Source organism: Perognathus longimembris, chromosome 17, assembly GCF_023159225.1.
Source record: "Perognathus longimembris pacificus isolate PPM17 chromosome 17, ASM2315922v1, whole genome shotgun sequence".
NCBI classification, from domain to species: domain Eukaryota; kingdom Metazoa; phylum Chordata; class Mammalia; order Rodentia; family Heteromyidae; genus Perognathus; species Perognathus longimembris.
The window spans coordinates 48,525,269-48,541,154 of record NC_063177.1 but is presented as its reverse complement, the minus strand read 5'-3'; the positions used below and the strand labels follow the sequence as shown (position 1 = coordinate 48,541,154).

The following is a 15,886-nucleotide window of genomic DNA, read 5'->3' as shown; positions in this document are numbered from 1 at the left end:
ACTCATTTCAGCATAGAATCAACTCAGTCATTACCAGAGGAAAATATGCAATTAGAGAAGATAACATTTTGATATATGCAGAAGGATTAAGTAAACACAATGATTGCCCCCAAAATGATGCCTTACTCCTTCCTGACCTGACATAGAAAATATTTTGCTTTGTTTTCAGACTTTTCTCGCATGAGAACATCTACAAAACAAAGCAATCATTAATATACAGTGGCAGACAAGAATTCAAGACTTGCCTAGCAATCTTAAAAGCTTTCCAACTACTTAATTCCAATGATTTTCTATAAAGAAAGATGCTTTATCTCTTAGCCTGCATAGTACCCATTGGTTGCTAGAATAGATAGCCTCTCACCTGTTGCCTCTTCTTTACCTCACATAGGCTTTTCTTCCTGCGCACTTCCCCAGAAAGAGCAGAAGTGACAGGCACATTCAATAAAGATTACACTCCTAGCTCCACCTTTTCTCTTGGTCAAAAAAAAAAAAAAGGCATAGAAGTTAAAAAAACACTCCCAGTTAAGCTTTCACTAAGGTGTAAAGTTGCTTTGGCCCTTGTCTCCTACATCCATCATTCTTTTTTTTTTTTTTTTTCTTGGACACTGGAAGCTCTTCTCTTTCCCTCTGAATAGGAACCCGAACATTTGCCAAAGTTGCTCATCTTGTTTCACTCTTAAAGGGAGAAGGCAAGGCTATATATAGTTGGACCTCTCTGCTATTCTGTGATTCCCCCTGCAAATTCAATCTTTAAAAGATCAAAACAATACAGCTCTTATATGCTTTATTGTATCCATGGATTTCCCAGCCGAAGTATGAAAGTGAATGTTAGAAAATGCAATAATCAAAAGTAATCTTCAGTGACGCTGTGCAATACAGAAATAGGTGTGCCTATGTAATGGTTCCACAATGGCTCAAAATGCCCTAACTGTTCCAGGTGAGAGAAGAGAGTGTAGGTGGAAATATACAAAAAAATTCTTCTATTCACCACACATAAAGTACAGTACAGTATGAATAAATTCTGTCCTCGACACTGAGACCTCTTGGAACCAACCAGGGAAATGAATCACTACTGACCCAGCATCTTCAAATCACAGAAGGGCAGAAAGAGTTAACCTCTTCTCTGTGAGAAAGAATCATTTTTCTCCTTCTCCAGGGACCAGGCCATTGTACAATGAGCTCATTGTGCAGTGGGTCCCTTAGAAGGGTGGATTGTGCTTGTATCCCCCAAATCCTGTAAAACATTGTGGATTTCTTCCTGTCTGTCTGCATCAACCCAATTGCCTACCCATCCCTCAAATCTGTTCTGGGTAGTTATCACTTCTTGCTTATCATTTCAGTTGAGCATTGAGGGAGAAAAAATGTATAATTTCAGGACATGAATCATGACCACCAAAACTCATTTTGGAAGGTGGAAAAGGAAGTATTATTGTGAATTTAGTTCTTAATATCCACCAGTTATTAGCTACTCAAGTTTTCAATCTGACAAGTCATTAAATGATATCCCAAACAGGAGGTACCATTTCTAAGAATTACTCTACTCTCAGAATAGGATGAATTTTATTCAAAGGCAAATATGATTTCAAATTAAAGAACAGATTTAGAGATAGAATTTTTTATATAAGTACCGCAATGCTAACCAATTTTACCACTGGAGCTCCTAAAGATAGAATTGTTAAATGTCTTCAACCCACTTCCTTAAAGGGAACTGCTCAACCATCACAAGAGGGGCTGAAACTGAGCAAACATAGTTCATAAATCAAGAGCTACTGTGTGACTCTGCCTTTTGTCTGCTGCCAAAAGAGAAAAAGAAAGATTTCATTTGAAATAAGGGTCTGTTGGCATCATTTTGAATTTCATTGGTGCCAACAACTGCTATCCTCAGCCACTTTTAAAACATCTTCCAGATTGCACTCCCCAGTGAGTTAATTTTCACCTAATACAAGTTACAGTGGAGCAAATTTGAATGTGTAAGGCATTCTTGGCTGAATAATAATTTCAGAGACACATTTGTGAGAATTCTTCCCCCAATTCAATGCATCTTCTGTGGTTCCTTATTGTGTTCATTTCAGTTTATTCACAGATTAGTATTCGGATTCTGATTTAAAGCATACATGTTATTCATTGAGTGTTTGAATCTTCAACCTCATAAATGATGCTTTTTTTTTTTTTATCAGTCATGGGGCTTGATCTCTGGGCCTGGGCATTCTCCCTGAGTTTGTCAGCTCAAGGCTAGCATTCTACCACTTGAGCCACAAAGCCACTTCCTGTTTTCCTGTGGTTAATTGGAGATAAGAGTCTCCTGTACTCTAGGCTACCCAGGCTGGCTTTGAACCACGATCCTCAGATCTCAGCCTCCTGAGTAGCTAGGATTACAGGTGCGAGCTACCTGCACCTGACCTAAATGATGCATTTTTAAAGACAATTATCTTCACGGCATATGATAGAATGTATCGAAACTAAACCCAGTCAGCTTTAGTCACCTCTCATCTCTCGGCCTACAAGGGGCAAAGAAGTGTAAAAGACATTTATTAATCTCATGCTTAGTGGCTTTTGTTGAGTGCAGTTTTCAATGGCTTGCCATTTGAATGATGGTTATTTGATATCTTTGTATTTTTGGATTAAAACCCAGATTTAACATTGACTCCACCATTCAGCCTACCATTAAAATGCTCTTGCAATCTTAATTGAGGGAATATTTGGCATAGTACTCTCTAGAAACTGATCATCTCTATTTCTATGGGATTCGAATATTTCTTTTGAAAATTAGGATTAGAAGTTAACTAAATATAATTCCATAATTATAGGACATAAGGATTATAGACAAATACTGAACTAAGTGAAATCTATTCTCTCAATAACTAACAACACTGTGACACCTTGGCTGTGGTGTCGACTCTTCTATAAATAGGTCTTATGGGAGCAATAATGCCTGCTAGACAAGAATGACAAGTTACTCCGGTGCCTATGGCTCACACCTGTAATCCTAGCTACTCAGGAGGCTGAGATCTGAGGCCCGTAGTTCAAAGCCAGGGCAGGAAAACTGCTCTTGGAGCTAGCTCTTCTTCATACATAAACTTTCCCTTAGCATATGCAGAGCCCAAAAATTAAAAACACTGACAGATGTCAGTCTCATCTTCAGCATTTTCTTAGCCTAAATATATTACTTATTGACCATGTAAAATTTGAGATTTACCCTTAAAATGGTGGAAAGTATTTTTTGGTGAAATCTGATTATGTCTCTCATGTTTGAGGCTAAAGAATCCCTTCTTTAGCACATGCAGAACCTGAGATAGCTGACACTTGAGTCACCACTAATCAAATTACTCTGCTGGCAGCTATGAGATCAGATAAGTTTTGGTGGAAATATGATCCCTGATGGGGTGGAGAGAAAAGGTGTCCTCATTCCTCAGGCAGCCCATTGTCCTGGAAAAACAGGCTTCTCTGAGGAGCAGTAAGGCAGAATACAGTCAGGATGTGGGTGGGATCCCATTGCTGAGGAGGACTAAGAGAGCTTTGCTGAGTGAGTTCGGACAAACTGTTAAAAGTTCAGCTATTTTATGATTTTTGTCCCCAACTTGTTTTGCAACTTATTGCTTTGGAAAGATGCCTAAGGGTTGTCTTTCTGGGAACTCTTCATCAGACACACACACACACACACACACACACACACACACACACACACAACTCAGCATAAGAATTTTACAATTATTTAGTCTAAAGGAGCCAACCTAATAGAAACATGACTAGGTAGCAAAGTGAACAGTATAAAGTAATTAGTCTACTTATTCTTTCTCACAGTTGTGTGTCCATAGTCCTCTAAGATCGACCTAGTGATTTCTCTTGTTCTTATTCTGAAAAATCAGCCTACCCATCTCTGTTTGGTTGGATAATAGCCTAAATTGCAGAGATTTTTATTTTAAGCTAAATCTAGGTAGGGATAGAAATTAGAGTGAGATTCTATGTCCCTTTAAAAGACATAGTTCAATCTTTTTGTTGCACAAAGGAAGCATTTCCTCAATGACCACTAAATTCCCTATTGAAATTAGTACTAATTAGTCTTATGGCATGCATGTATGTATGTATGATGTATGTATGTATGTATTCCTGGGGATTGAAATCAGTACCCAGAACACTGTCCTTGAGCTCTCTACCACTCGAACCACAGCTCCACCTCCAGCTTTTTTTGGAGGGGGTAGTTAGTTGAAGCTAAGAGTTTCATGGACTTTCCTGCTTGGGCTGGCTTTGGATTGCCATCCTCAGATCTCAGCCTCCTGATTAGCTAGGATTACAGGCATGAGCCACCAACACCCAACATTCACGTATTCTTTAAAATTCATTTCAAACAAATCGAATACTTTCTAGGTGCCAAACTCACTTGTCAACACTGAAGGACACAATCACATCTTTGTTGAGTTTATGTTCAGGAATTTACACATCAATAAAGACAAATAGAATAGAGCAAAAGAATCTGTGATAGTCATAACAACCATACAGAAAACAAAATAAAGTGTCAATGTGGAGAAAGGCCAGAAGCAAGAGAGGAGGTTGCTACATATCAGGTACCATCTGAAAAGGCTTGGCGGGGAGCCTGACATTCAAAATCACAGCATGCTCCATTCATCTAGCCTTAGGTAAAATGCTTTTCACTCCAACCTGGCTTGCTATATCCTATTTTGTTTGTTTAAGATGGTAGTCACTATCTGGTTGTTAAGGCCCTCCTGATGTATGTGAGTAGTTCTCTGCTGTGCTCCTTGTTCTAAGCTAAAACAAGACCTGTTTCTCATAAGAACAGAGCATCCTTACAAGAACTCATCGGCATTTTATCACTGACTGCAGGTTTTCCCAATCTGTCACCTCATTTCACCTAGCTTACATAACCATTTACCTTCTCACTCATCTCTTGTCTCTTTCTTCCAGAGAAACCATCATAAAACTGAAATTCAACCTTGGCTACTATGGAGCACAGTCCCAAATCATAATATGATTCCTACATGAAAGTGGATGAGGGACAGTAAAAGGGAGATCAAAGACTCCTGCTCTAGTTTGGACTCCACCACACCTTAGCTTCATGAAATTATCATCTTTCTTATATGCTGTAAGCCTCATTGTACTCATTTAACCCTTAAGAACAGTAGCTGATTTATCTCGGAATGGCTTTCACAATGAATAAATAATATAATACAAAACAGTATAATAGATGGCAGGCAACCTTGGGAACTCTAGCTTTTTACAATCTTTCTCTAACTCAATAAATACCTCTACTCTGGGATCTTATCCTATGAGAGAGAGAGAGAGAGAGAGAGAGAGAGAAGGAGAGAGAGAGAGATTGATTCTAAGATATGATGTGAAAGTTGAGCAGGAGTTCATGAGATAAGAGAGGAAAGAAAAAACTTCCCAGGCAGAAGAAAGAGTATTTGTCAAGGTTCTGTGGCTCAGAGATACAGCAAGCAAACTTTCCAGAGAACTGAGTGTGACCAGTAATAGGAGCAGAGCAACATTGAGGCTAAAAGGAGCCGCAGCACCGAGGATCTTACAGGTTGATGTGAATTTTGTGTCTTTCAACAACAGTGAAAGCGATTGAAGTATCTTACCTAAGGCAAGCACATGATAACATTTGCATTTTTAAATGGTTACTGGCTGTGCAGTGGACAATTGGTTGGAGAAATTGAAGGATGGACAGGGGAAGATACTGGTCAAGTAAGAAGTGATTATGTCTGGGGTTAGGATGGCAGATGGCGCTAGGATTGTAAATAGGAGCCCTCTCTCACTACAATGGTTCCTCCACCTCTGTCTGGGGAGGAAGTAACCAATCAGAACATTGCAAGCAAGATGGACAAAAGTGTGTTGAATGGTATCATTGAAGGTAAAAATGGAGAGCCATAATGACAAATGATGGGGTGGCACCTACCTAAATATTCAAGGAGAAGGAGGGACACATGTCATTCCTTTTAGGGAGACAGTCTTCATGATCATATTTTTACTTTGTCCTGCCTTATGCTTCTATTCCAAAAAGTATCTTTGCTTCCTAAATCATTTGAGATGTTTTGCTTTTTAAAAAATTCTTTGTGGGGGGGCTGGGGATATGGCCTAGTGGCAAGAGTGCTTGCCTCACATCCATGAAGCCCTGGGTTCAATTCCCCAGCACCATATATATAGAAAACGGCCAGAAGTGGCACTGTGGCTCAAGTGGCAGAGTGCTAGCCTTGAGTAAAAAGAAGCCAGGGACAGTGCTCAGGCCCTGAGTTCAAGCCCAGGACTGGCAAAAAAAAATTCTTTGTGGATGTTTTTTTCTACTTGTGAACCAATGGAAACTTGAAAAGAAACACAATCAGATAAATTTTAGATAAAGCTGGGCATTGGTGGCTCACACCTATAAATTCTAGCTACTTAGGAGGCTGAGATCTGAGGATCACAGTTCAATGCCAGCCCAGGCAGAAAAGTCCATGAAACTTTTATCTTCACTAAACTATTCAGAAAAAGCTAGAAATGGTGCTGTGGCTCAAGTGGTAGAGAGCTATTCCTGAGCACAAAAATGCCTAGGGACAATACCCAGGCCCTGAGTTCAAGCCCAAGGACTGGCAAAAAAAATTAGATGAATGTGCATTTTCATAATACCTTCTACGTACACTAATATGACTTTGTCAACCACCTCAACTGATACTGTGCTGGCTTCAAACCTCCTCGAAGAGTAGCTAGGATTTCAGGCTTGAACCATTCTGCCTGGATTGACGGACAGTTTTTAAAAGATATACTATAGTGTTAAGTGGATAGCCTGCAACTGATTGTAGTTTTGTAGCATAATAATTACTTGCCACTATGTGTCAGAACTCTCTGGAAATCAGGATTTAAAATATATGTTAAGTTAGTTATATCTGTATTAACATACTATATGCTGCATAATTACATATTTATGTTATATGATTTACAATTAAATTACGGGGAATATTATCCTGCCAATATTAAGTTGCATTATTAATATACATCTCACTTTCTCTCTATCTATAGGTCAATATCTTTACTTTGAAGTGTTTTTGAAGGTCAATAGCTACTTGTGATAACACACACACCCTGAATTTGATATGCCATCTGATACGGAAATTCCACTAGTAAAAAGCTATTCCAAAGACACAGCCATGAATAAACACAAAGACTTGACTACACTGGTGCATTGGAGCGCTACTGGAATTGACAAAATGTGAGTGTTGCTAAAGCATCTAATAATTGTGAGTTTGGTTGATAGGTAGTGGAATAATCACATAATTACTCTGTAACCATTAAAGTGATGAAGGTCAAGACTAACGGGAAAAATCTGTACCAAATTGCTTCATGCAGATAAAAACAGGATTATAAAACAGCCAGAATAATAAAAATTCTAAGTTTAAATATAGTTAAATAGCAAGAGAAGACAGAATAATGTACAACATGATAATTGTGGCCCTCTACATTTGGTGTGATCTTTTTCCTGTGTTTCTATAATTTTTCAATAAAAACACGCATCCTCTGCAAAAGAAAACAAAACAAAACAGATTCTTCAGTTCCTACTTTGAAGTGTACCAATTTTGAGGCAGAGAAAGGAGAAAACAAACCAATTGTAATCTAAAAGCATTTATTAGAACTTTTAAAAGCAGCTATAAATAGCCAGAGAGGCAGACAGTCTTACAGACATTTAAAATCAGACTGATGCTGTAATTTTTTCTGGAACAATTTACAGAAACAAATACAGTGACATTTAATTCATCTAAGTAAAACCAGATCTCATTAGAAATAAGAAGGTGGAGAAAAAAGGGAGTCAGATCAGATTTAGCCACTTGAGACCCATTGCAGAAATCAGGAAAGCTGTCAGTAACAAGTCAGAGCAACATATTGCAGAGTAAGAACTAAACAGGCATTGATGTTCAGTTTCCCTTCTCAGTTTCCCCATTTACCCCTTCCCTATTGCAGACCACAGTATACTTCCATTATCTCCATCTCTTGCCTACATACAGTAAAGTCTATTTTAGGAATCTCTCTCTCTCTCCCTCTCCCCTCTCTCTCTCTCTCTCTCTCTCTCTCTCTCTCTCTCTCTCTCTGTGTGTGTGTGTGTGTGTGTGTGTGTGTGTATTTGCTGGTACTGGGTTTTGAACTAAGGGCCTAGGTGCTGTCCCTGCGCTGTTACGCTCAAGGCTGACACTCTACCACTCAAGCCACAGTTCTACTTCATGCTTTTTTGGTGGTTAATTGAAGATAAGAGTCCTACGGGCATTCCTAGTCAGGTTACTTCAAATCGCCATCTTCAGGTCTCATCCTCCTGAGACATAAGAGACATAAGCTTAGAGACATAAGCTACCAGCCTCAAGTTAAGGAGTCTTTTTTAACCTTAGTGTTTTAAATAGTATTGGAAAGAAAATGTTTTAAAAAGTTTTGCTATTGTACAACTTTAAGATCTATACTGACCAATTTTTTAAAATCAAAGAAATACATGAATTCTGAGGGCAATTATGAATTAAGGAGCAACTTACTTAATTAAGTTGCTGACCCTCACCAAGTCAAAAAACACATACTGATGACATACTTCACCTCACCCAGATAACCTACACGCAGCACAGGTGGCAGTGTTTTAAAAGTGTGCCCTTCTAATAATTTGCCTCTAAAATTGAATGGAAGTTGATGGCATGTGTAGATTTCTGGTGTCCGTCTCATTCCTCCTGATTTGATTATTCCACTTGATCTTCATCCATCCTCAAAACTGACATCTACTACTACTACCTTGAATTTTTTCAGATGTGACACTAGATTCTGAAAGATATGAATCTGAACCAAACCAGTAGGGCAACCATGTTGGTACAGGTTATATATCTCTTTGACTTCATGTTTGCCTACCAGAAAATCCAAATGCAAGGATTACTTACTGTGAGAGTAAAAATGAAGCTCTTTGCCCCATCCTCCTTAGAGCACTGGGCATTTGGTAAGTATTTAATCACAGGGAACATATTCTTGCTTCTATTCTCAAGGAACCAAATGGTAAGAGAAAGTTGACTCATGTTATGCAAAGCAATGCTATCATTCAAATACAAATCCCTCTAAGAAGAAAGTTGACTGCAGACTATTTATGAGGGAGGTGAGTGATCAAATGAGCCATTTTCGAGACTTACTGGATATATCGTTCACTTTAGGGCCTAATTGCCTTGACCTTCATAATTTTCAGGAAGACACGACAGAGCTGCCCAGAAGAACAGCAAGTATCACTTAAAGTACTAGTCCTGTGACACAATCACTCACTTTTCACTTTTCACCGATGACAACACTTCGCACTGAGTTTCCAAATGCCAGGTTGCCTGCCACTGACCTTTAATAGACCTCACAGAGTTTTGCATTGCAGCTGCTTTGACTAAGCTAGCCATCCATTCCCAAACAAATGTAAGTTATGGAAAGCATATGTGCCATGACTTTTGACCTTCTCAAGCATTGATTGGTATTTATGGTATTCCAACAGAAATCCAAGTCCTATCTCTTGGTGGCTGGGCATTTTTTACCCCCACTTGTGAGAAAGGCCTGTAAATGGTCCTCTTTGGCAATTTACAGTCTATTTATTAGTCTCTTTTAACTGCCAAGAATCATTCAACTCACAGACATGATTTACTTGTGGACCAGAAACTCCCTGGATAGTGTCTACAACTCCTTTGACCTTTAAATGCTTCAGTTTCTGTTTTAAGCTGTCAAAATGAAAACTTAGGACATCTTTATTGGGAAGGAAAATAAAGCAAGCCTAGCTAGCTTTTGGCTCAATTCCCATTTCCCCTGTGTATACAGATACACTGTGAAGGACTTAAAAACACAAGACAAAAGATCCAGGCTAGGAAGAACCAGATAGATGGCCTCTGAGAACAATACCGTACACCCCAAGCTATTATCATAGGAGCTTAGCTTTCTATTTGTGTCTGCCCACTCCAGACTCCTTAGCTAGGAAAGCATTGCCACTTGCTACAGAGAATGGAAGATAGAAGTACCTGCCAAGACAGTGCATTTGAAAGACTCCCAGCTTCCCATGCATCTAATTTTCTGTTTCCTTCCCCACTTGTATTTTGAATGTTTCCACTATGGTATTACAGAGTAAGAATACATCACCATGTTCTAATTTGGAAGGCTTAAATTGCATTATCTTTGAATAGGTATGTAAATCATTCTACCCGAGTCAGTAATATCTTCCACCAAAAAAGTGGGGAGTGCTTTTTTGCAACACACCCTGGGCTGGAATATTCATTTTGATAGGCACTGAGATACTGAATTTAGTGTAGATGAGGGAAAACTTCCCTCAAAGGCTTTTCTATAAGAGTTTGTATGACATAGTCAACAATATTGATGACTATAATGGACTGGGGAAAAAACAACAGAAAATGACCTTACATATTCTTCTATTTAATCAATTTAAATTTAAATCTATCTGAGATTTTGTAAATATTGCAATTAGGGATTATGAGAACTTCTACTACCTTTGAAGACCTGTGACTGCCCAGCACTGGTGACTCAAACCTGTAATCCCAGCTACTTAGGAGGCTGAGATCTGAGGACCATGGCTAAAAACTGGAAATGGAGCTGTGGCTAAAAGTGATAGAATGCTAGCCTTGAGCAAAAGAGCTCAGGGACAGCACCCAGGCCCTAAGTTCAAAGACGCCTCCCCCCCTCCCCAACCCCGCAAAAGAACCACAGACATTCTGCCCAGACAGCTCTCAGAATGAAGATTTCTACAGTATGCTAGTACCAAAGTGATCATGAGTTTGCTATATTAGGAAAGGAAGGAAGAAAGGAAGGAAGGAAGGAAGGAAAGAAGGAAGGAAAGAAGGAAGGAAGGAAGGAAGAAAGGAAGGAAGGAAGGAAGAAAGGAAGGAAGGAAGGAAGGAAGGAAGGAAGGAAGGAAGGAAGGAAGGAAGGAAGGAAGGAAGGAAAGGAAGCTGGGTTTTAGATTTTTGCCCCAGCATTTAAGAGTCAAAGGTACTTCTTAGCACACTATTTTTTGCTTAATTGTTAATTTTGAGAGTAAGGAAGAAAATTAGGTCGTTGAAAGGAAGTACTGAGAAATCCAATTGCATTTAGCTTGGGAAAAATCATATTCTTTAGAAAGAAGACCCCATTTTTGTATAGTGTATTTTGTTATCCTTAATTGAATTACCATAGAATGATACAATCCAGAGGAAAAAATCCAGGTAATTGAGCAAAAGGCAGTTCAGGAATTTAAAGCTCAATTCCTTGGGTAAATTCATCCAGGAGAAAGTGTATCATACCAGGCAGTAGCCCCTGTGTTCAATCCATAGACAACTCCTCCCTCAGATTCAAAATCCATCTTCAAATACAGATTCCCCCACCCCCCCCCCAACAAATTGCATGTTCTCATGCCAAAGCTTATGTCCCTACATAGTTAAGAGATGAGATCACAATATGGTAAGGAAACATTTGTCCCGTGAATCATTCATAATCGAAAACGGTGGGAAAATCAAAGGAAGAACAAAGCTTGCAAGTCTAGCGTGCAGACCATTGAAGATGTTCATTGAGATATGTCTGTGTTCCCTGCTTCTGCTTTTGGTGACAACTTGCCCCCAGCCCAGCTCAACCGTTCTTGTCAGGCACTTGGTACCAGATTAATCTCTCCTGACCCCAACCACAGTACTAACTGGGTATGTTTCTGCACAGCTGTCATCCCATCTACTCGGTAAGCAGAAGCAGGAAGATAGACGTTCAAGGCCACCCCAGACAAAAATTAGCAAGACCCTATCTCAAAAATAAAATAACTATTGAGATAATAACTGGTGCTCATCATCCTGGCTAGATTAGGGGCTGAGATAAAAAGGATCACTCTTCTGTTTCATTTCAACAACAGAAGCTGGGTGTGGTGGTAGAAGACTATAATCCCAGCAAAGGTAGGAAGCTTAGACTAAGAGGTTCGGGGTTCGAGTGAGTGTCTAGGTAGGACACCAAACCCTATCTCAGGAATAACTGCAAAAACAGGCTGAAGGCATGACTTAATGGTAGCATACCTGTCTAGCAAGTGTGAGCCCTTGAATTCATACCCCAAGTACTGCCAGTGAACAACCCAAAACAGCAAGCTTTCAATTTTTTAATGTTTTGCCAATTACCCAGATAAGACAGTGAAATGAGTAGTTTACTATATGACCTAAAGTTTGTCAAAGATATGGAATTATAACTCGGTCTCTCTAACTAGATAACAAATGGTACATAATGCTTGATGTCATACCCTTGAATAAGCTTATTATTTGTGTAGAAGGCTTGAAACAAGTATCTAGAACTAAGATTATATGCCATTCCTCTAACTCCAGACACCAGGTTGAGGGACATATTTCAGCATCAAAGGTAGCTCTCAAATTTTCTTGAGACACATCAATTTATGGTCTCTATAATATCCATCTTGCAAGTACAGAGCAGTGTATACAATTATAATGAATGATTATCAAACCAGTGAAACCCTACCAAAACAAACTATTAAGGATTTGACTCACTTGAGATCTGTCTTGAATCTATTGTATTTCAGACTTGACTTCTGAAAAAGAGGGATGGCACAATCTCTTGAGCCAAAGTGGAATTAACTATCAGAAATACTGCCTGAGTTGCCAGAGATGTGGTATTCACCCGCTTACATGGGAGAACAAAGGAATACTCCATCTCAGAACCAGGAACAGGGAGATGTGTCAAAGATCTTGCCCTCCAGGGACTGGAAAAGGTCCCAGGCATAGGGATATTTGGGCATCTGGATTGTGTTGAAAACTCATCCACACCCAACCCAGGATACCAGAGATGAGCAGGGAGACAGAGAGCAGGGGAGTGGGATGGAAAGACATCATTCCCGGAAATCAAGGCATGGATTCAAAGGAAGTAGGTTTTCATCCAGTGAAAGTAATAACACTGTGTATAATTGGAGATATTTCCTATCTACAATGGAAAGGTTGACTCTGTCTTCTTTTGTGTGTCTTACTTTGTAATAGAAGTCCCTGGAATGATGAAGGAATTGGGTTGGAAATAATACTAGAATAAATACTAGAATAAACTGTTAAAAGATATACACTCCTGTATTCAAAACTTTGTTGAATACATGTTGTATGGCCGTCTAGTTGTGTCAATAATGAGAACATGAATTCTCTCCAGGTAGCTGGCATAAGAGATGCCATATATTTAGCCAGTAGACCCCAGGGTTATGCTGTTTTTATTTTGTATACACAGTGTATAGCTTTTAATACAGTATTATGAGATGACCAGTGGTAAACATCCATCCGAAAGAATTAAAAGTACATAGTATTAGGAAGACATCATCAAGCACCCAAGTCTTCTAATTTTTATCATTGTTTGTTGGTTTGTTTGTTGAAATACTGGGGTTTAAACTCAGGCCTTGTGCTTAATGAGGCAAGCACTCAACCAATTAAGTCATATCTCCAACTCTTTTTGCCTTCAGTCTCAGACCACAATTGACAATCAATACCTTCCTCATACCTGGATTAAGACATGAATCACAACACATCATGCTTATTCTCTGAGAAAAAGCCTTAATGTTTTGACCCAGGCTGACTTTGAACTACAGTCCTCTTCTATCCACCTCCTAAGTAGCTAGGATTACAGGTGTGAGTCATTATGCCCACGCCCAAAAATCTTCTAATTTTTTAAACAGGACATTGGCTTACTTTGCTGTTATTTGTCGTGTGCTAATTCATTGACTTTTTTCTTTCCATTGACTTTTTTTTAATTGTTGGTCATGGAGCTTGGGCTCTGGCATCTACCACTTTGAGCCACAGCACCACTCCCGGTTTTGAGTGCTTAATGGGTGGTAACAGTTTCACAGAGACTTTTCTGCCTGGGCCGGCTTCAAACCATGATCCTCCTATCTCAGCCTCCTGAGTAGCTAGGCTTAGAGGCGTGAGCCACTAGTGCCCAGCAGTTGACTTGTTTCTATTTTTGTTTTGTAATTCTGCAGAGATCTCAAATTTCAAAAGCAAACAGCAACCCCAACAAAACCATTCAGACTGAGTCACTGATTCTGAGCAACTCTCAAGGAAAAACCCGGATAACAGCACACACACACATAAAGAGCATCCAACAGTGGCGGTGTTTCTGGGCCAATGACTCTTCATACCTAGTATATTGGGTTTTGGGGGCTACTACTTTTTGAAGGTGAATCAAATTCTGGTTTTAACTATCAAGTGGCTGTGAGGGCCTTATGGGGCCATTCCAGATAAATTATGTATTATGTTGCAAACCAAATAATGATTATACCTTAATCATTTAGATTTGGCTCTAAGAGACAGGTTGATTTCTGTTTGTATCTCACCTCTCTTGTTGACCTAGTAATGTAAATTAGTTATTTTCCCTCTTGGCTTCCTATCCCTTCAACGGTGTGATTATGAACATTAAATGAGATAGATTTGTAAAACAGCAAGGGTTCTGAAATGTTCACTTGAATCTTGGTGCTTTTATGAAACAGGAACTTCTGCCTTGACTGACTTGAAGCTGTCATGGTGGTGATGGCAAACAAGTCCATTTGGGCAGAGTTAGTTCAAAACAGATGTTTTGGTATGGCCCTATCTGACAAGATCAAAATGTGAAACAATTCGTCTCTATTACACTCTGCACGCATAACAAAATGTCCTTGGCCCTAACTCTCCTTGACTGCTTATCTTTCACGCCAGCCCATCCTAGCATATCTTCTCCAACCTTGGCTCCAGTGCTGGCCACAGAGGGGTGAAGCCAACGGTGGATGTCTACAAGCTGAACGTTGAAAACCATGGAAGAAACCATCACTAACATGAGTTTCCAAAGCTGCCTCTGATGTTATAACTATATTCCACCTTCCTCACAACAAGATTGCAATTGGTTGGCTTGCATTTTCCTAAACCTGAGAATAAATCATGCTTGTGTTGCCTGGACGTGAGCCATTTGGGATATTAGTCTTTGAGTGGAAGCACTTAAAACATGTTCACACGTTGTATCCTAATTATTCTCCTTTCTGAAACAGAGTTCAGAATAATAATAATAATAATACCCCGTCATTAAGTTTGTGCTTCCTATGTGCCAGCCTCTATATCAAAAAAAGATTAAGCAGTATCTAAGAGATTGGCCCACTTAATGGCAGAGAGATTACAGGAAATCAGGAAAATTCACTCAGCTGAAGAGTAACTAATTTAGCCTCTATCTCTCAGATTATGGGTTATCAGAGTCTCTGGGGGTGGTTGCCTCTAATTTCCTCTGAGTCCTCAGGATTATTCCGAGATTCATTGGAGATAAGAGAAGAGAGAAAAAGGAGGTTTATTTTACAAGGAAAGAGTTAAAGTTCTTTTTCCTATCTAAAATATTTATGGTTAAATTCATGAGGACACCTTCACATAGTCTTAAGAGTCTCCTTCCTCATAGACACATTGCAGTCTTGCTAACTGTGCCCCTTCTGTTAGAAAAAGAGAGAGAGAGAGAGAGAGAGAATCAGCAGGCTTGGCATACGCAAAGTGTTATTTACTCCATAGCAAACAGTCAAGAAAGAAATCAGTAAATAGAAGGAAAACATTAAAAGTTAGAAAGTCCTGTGCCTTCATAGCTTCTGAGACTTCAGGCATTTTACTGGTGGCGTTATCCACCAACCATTGTTCATTTCACAAAGCATGGTTTCAGCATTTATCTCGTCAGGAGGAGGGAATTAATTCCAGATCAACAGCAACATATTTTATCACAGTTGCAAATTCTTAATATCCCTTCCTTGTCACTTTGCAACTGCTGGAAAAGTGCCACACACAGACAGCGAGCCGGGTTTCTGAATGCCTGTTTCCACAGGAAATTAAAAGATTCGCCTCCTCCGTGCTGTCCTACCGTAGTCAGCCCCACTCAGCTGCCGAACTCATCATCCCTCCAAGCCCTCTTT

The 15,886-nt window shown here is 39.4% G+C and overlaps 1 long non-coding RNA gene across 1 annotated transcript; it reads left to right on the top strand.

The window, feature by feature from the left end:
• Nucleotides 1-13,863: 13,863 nt before the first annotated feature.
• LOC125366212 lies at nt 13,864-15,430 on the top strand. The gene is made up of 2 exons (XR_007213818.1): nt 13,864-14,221; nt 14,286-15,430. It is a non-coding gene; the product is annotated as an uncharacterized LOC125366212 (long non-coding RNA).
• Nucleotides 15,431-15,886: the final 456 nt, after the last annotated feature.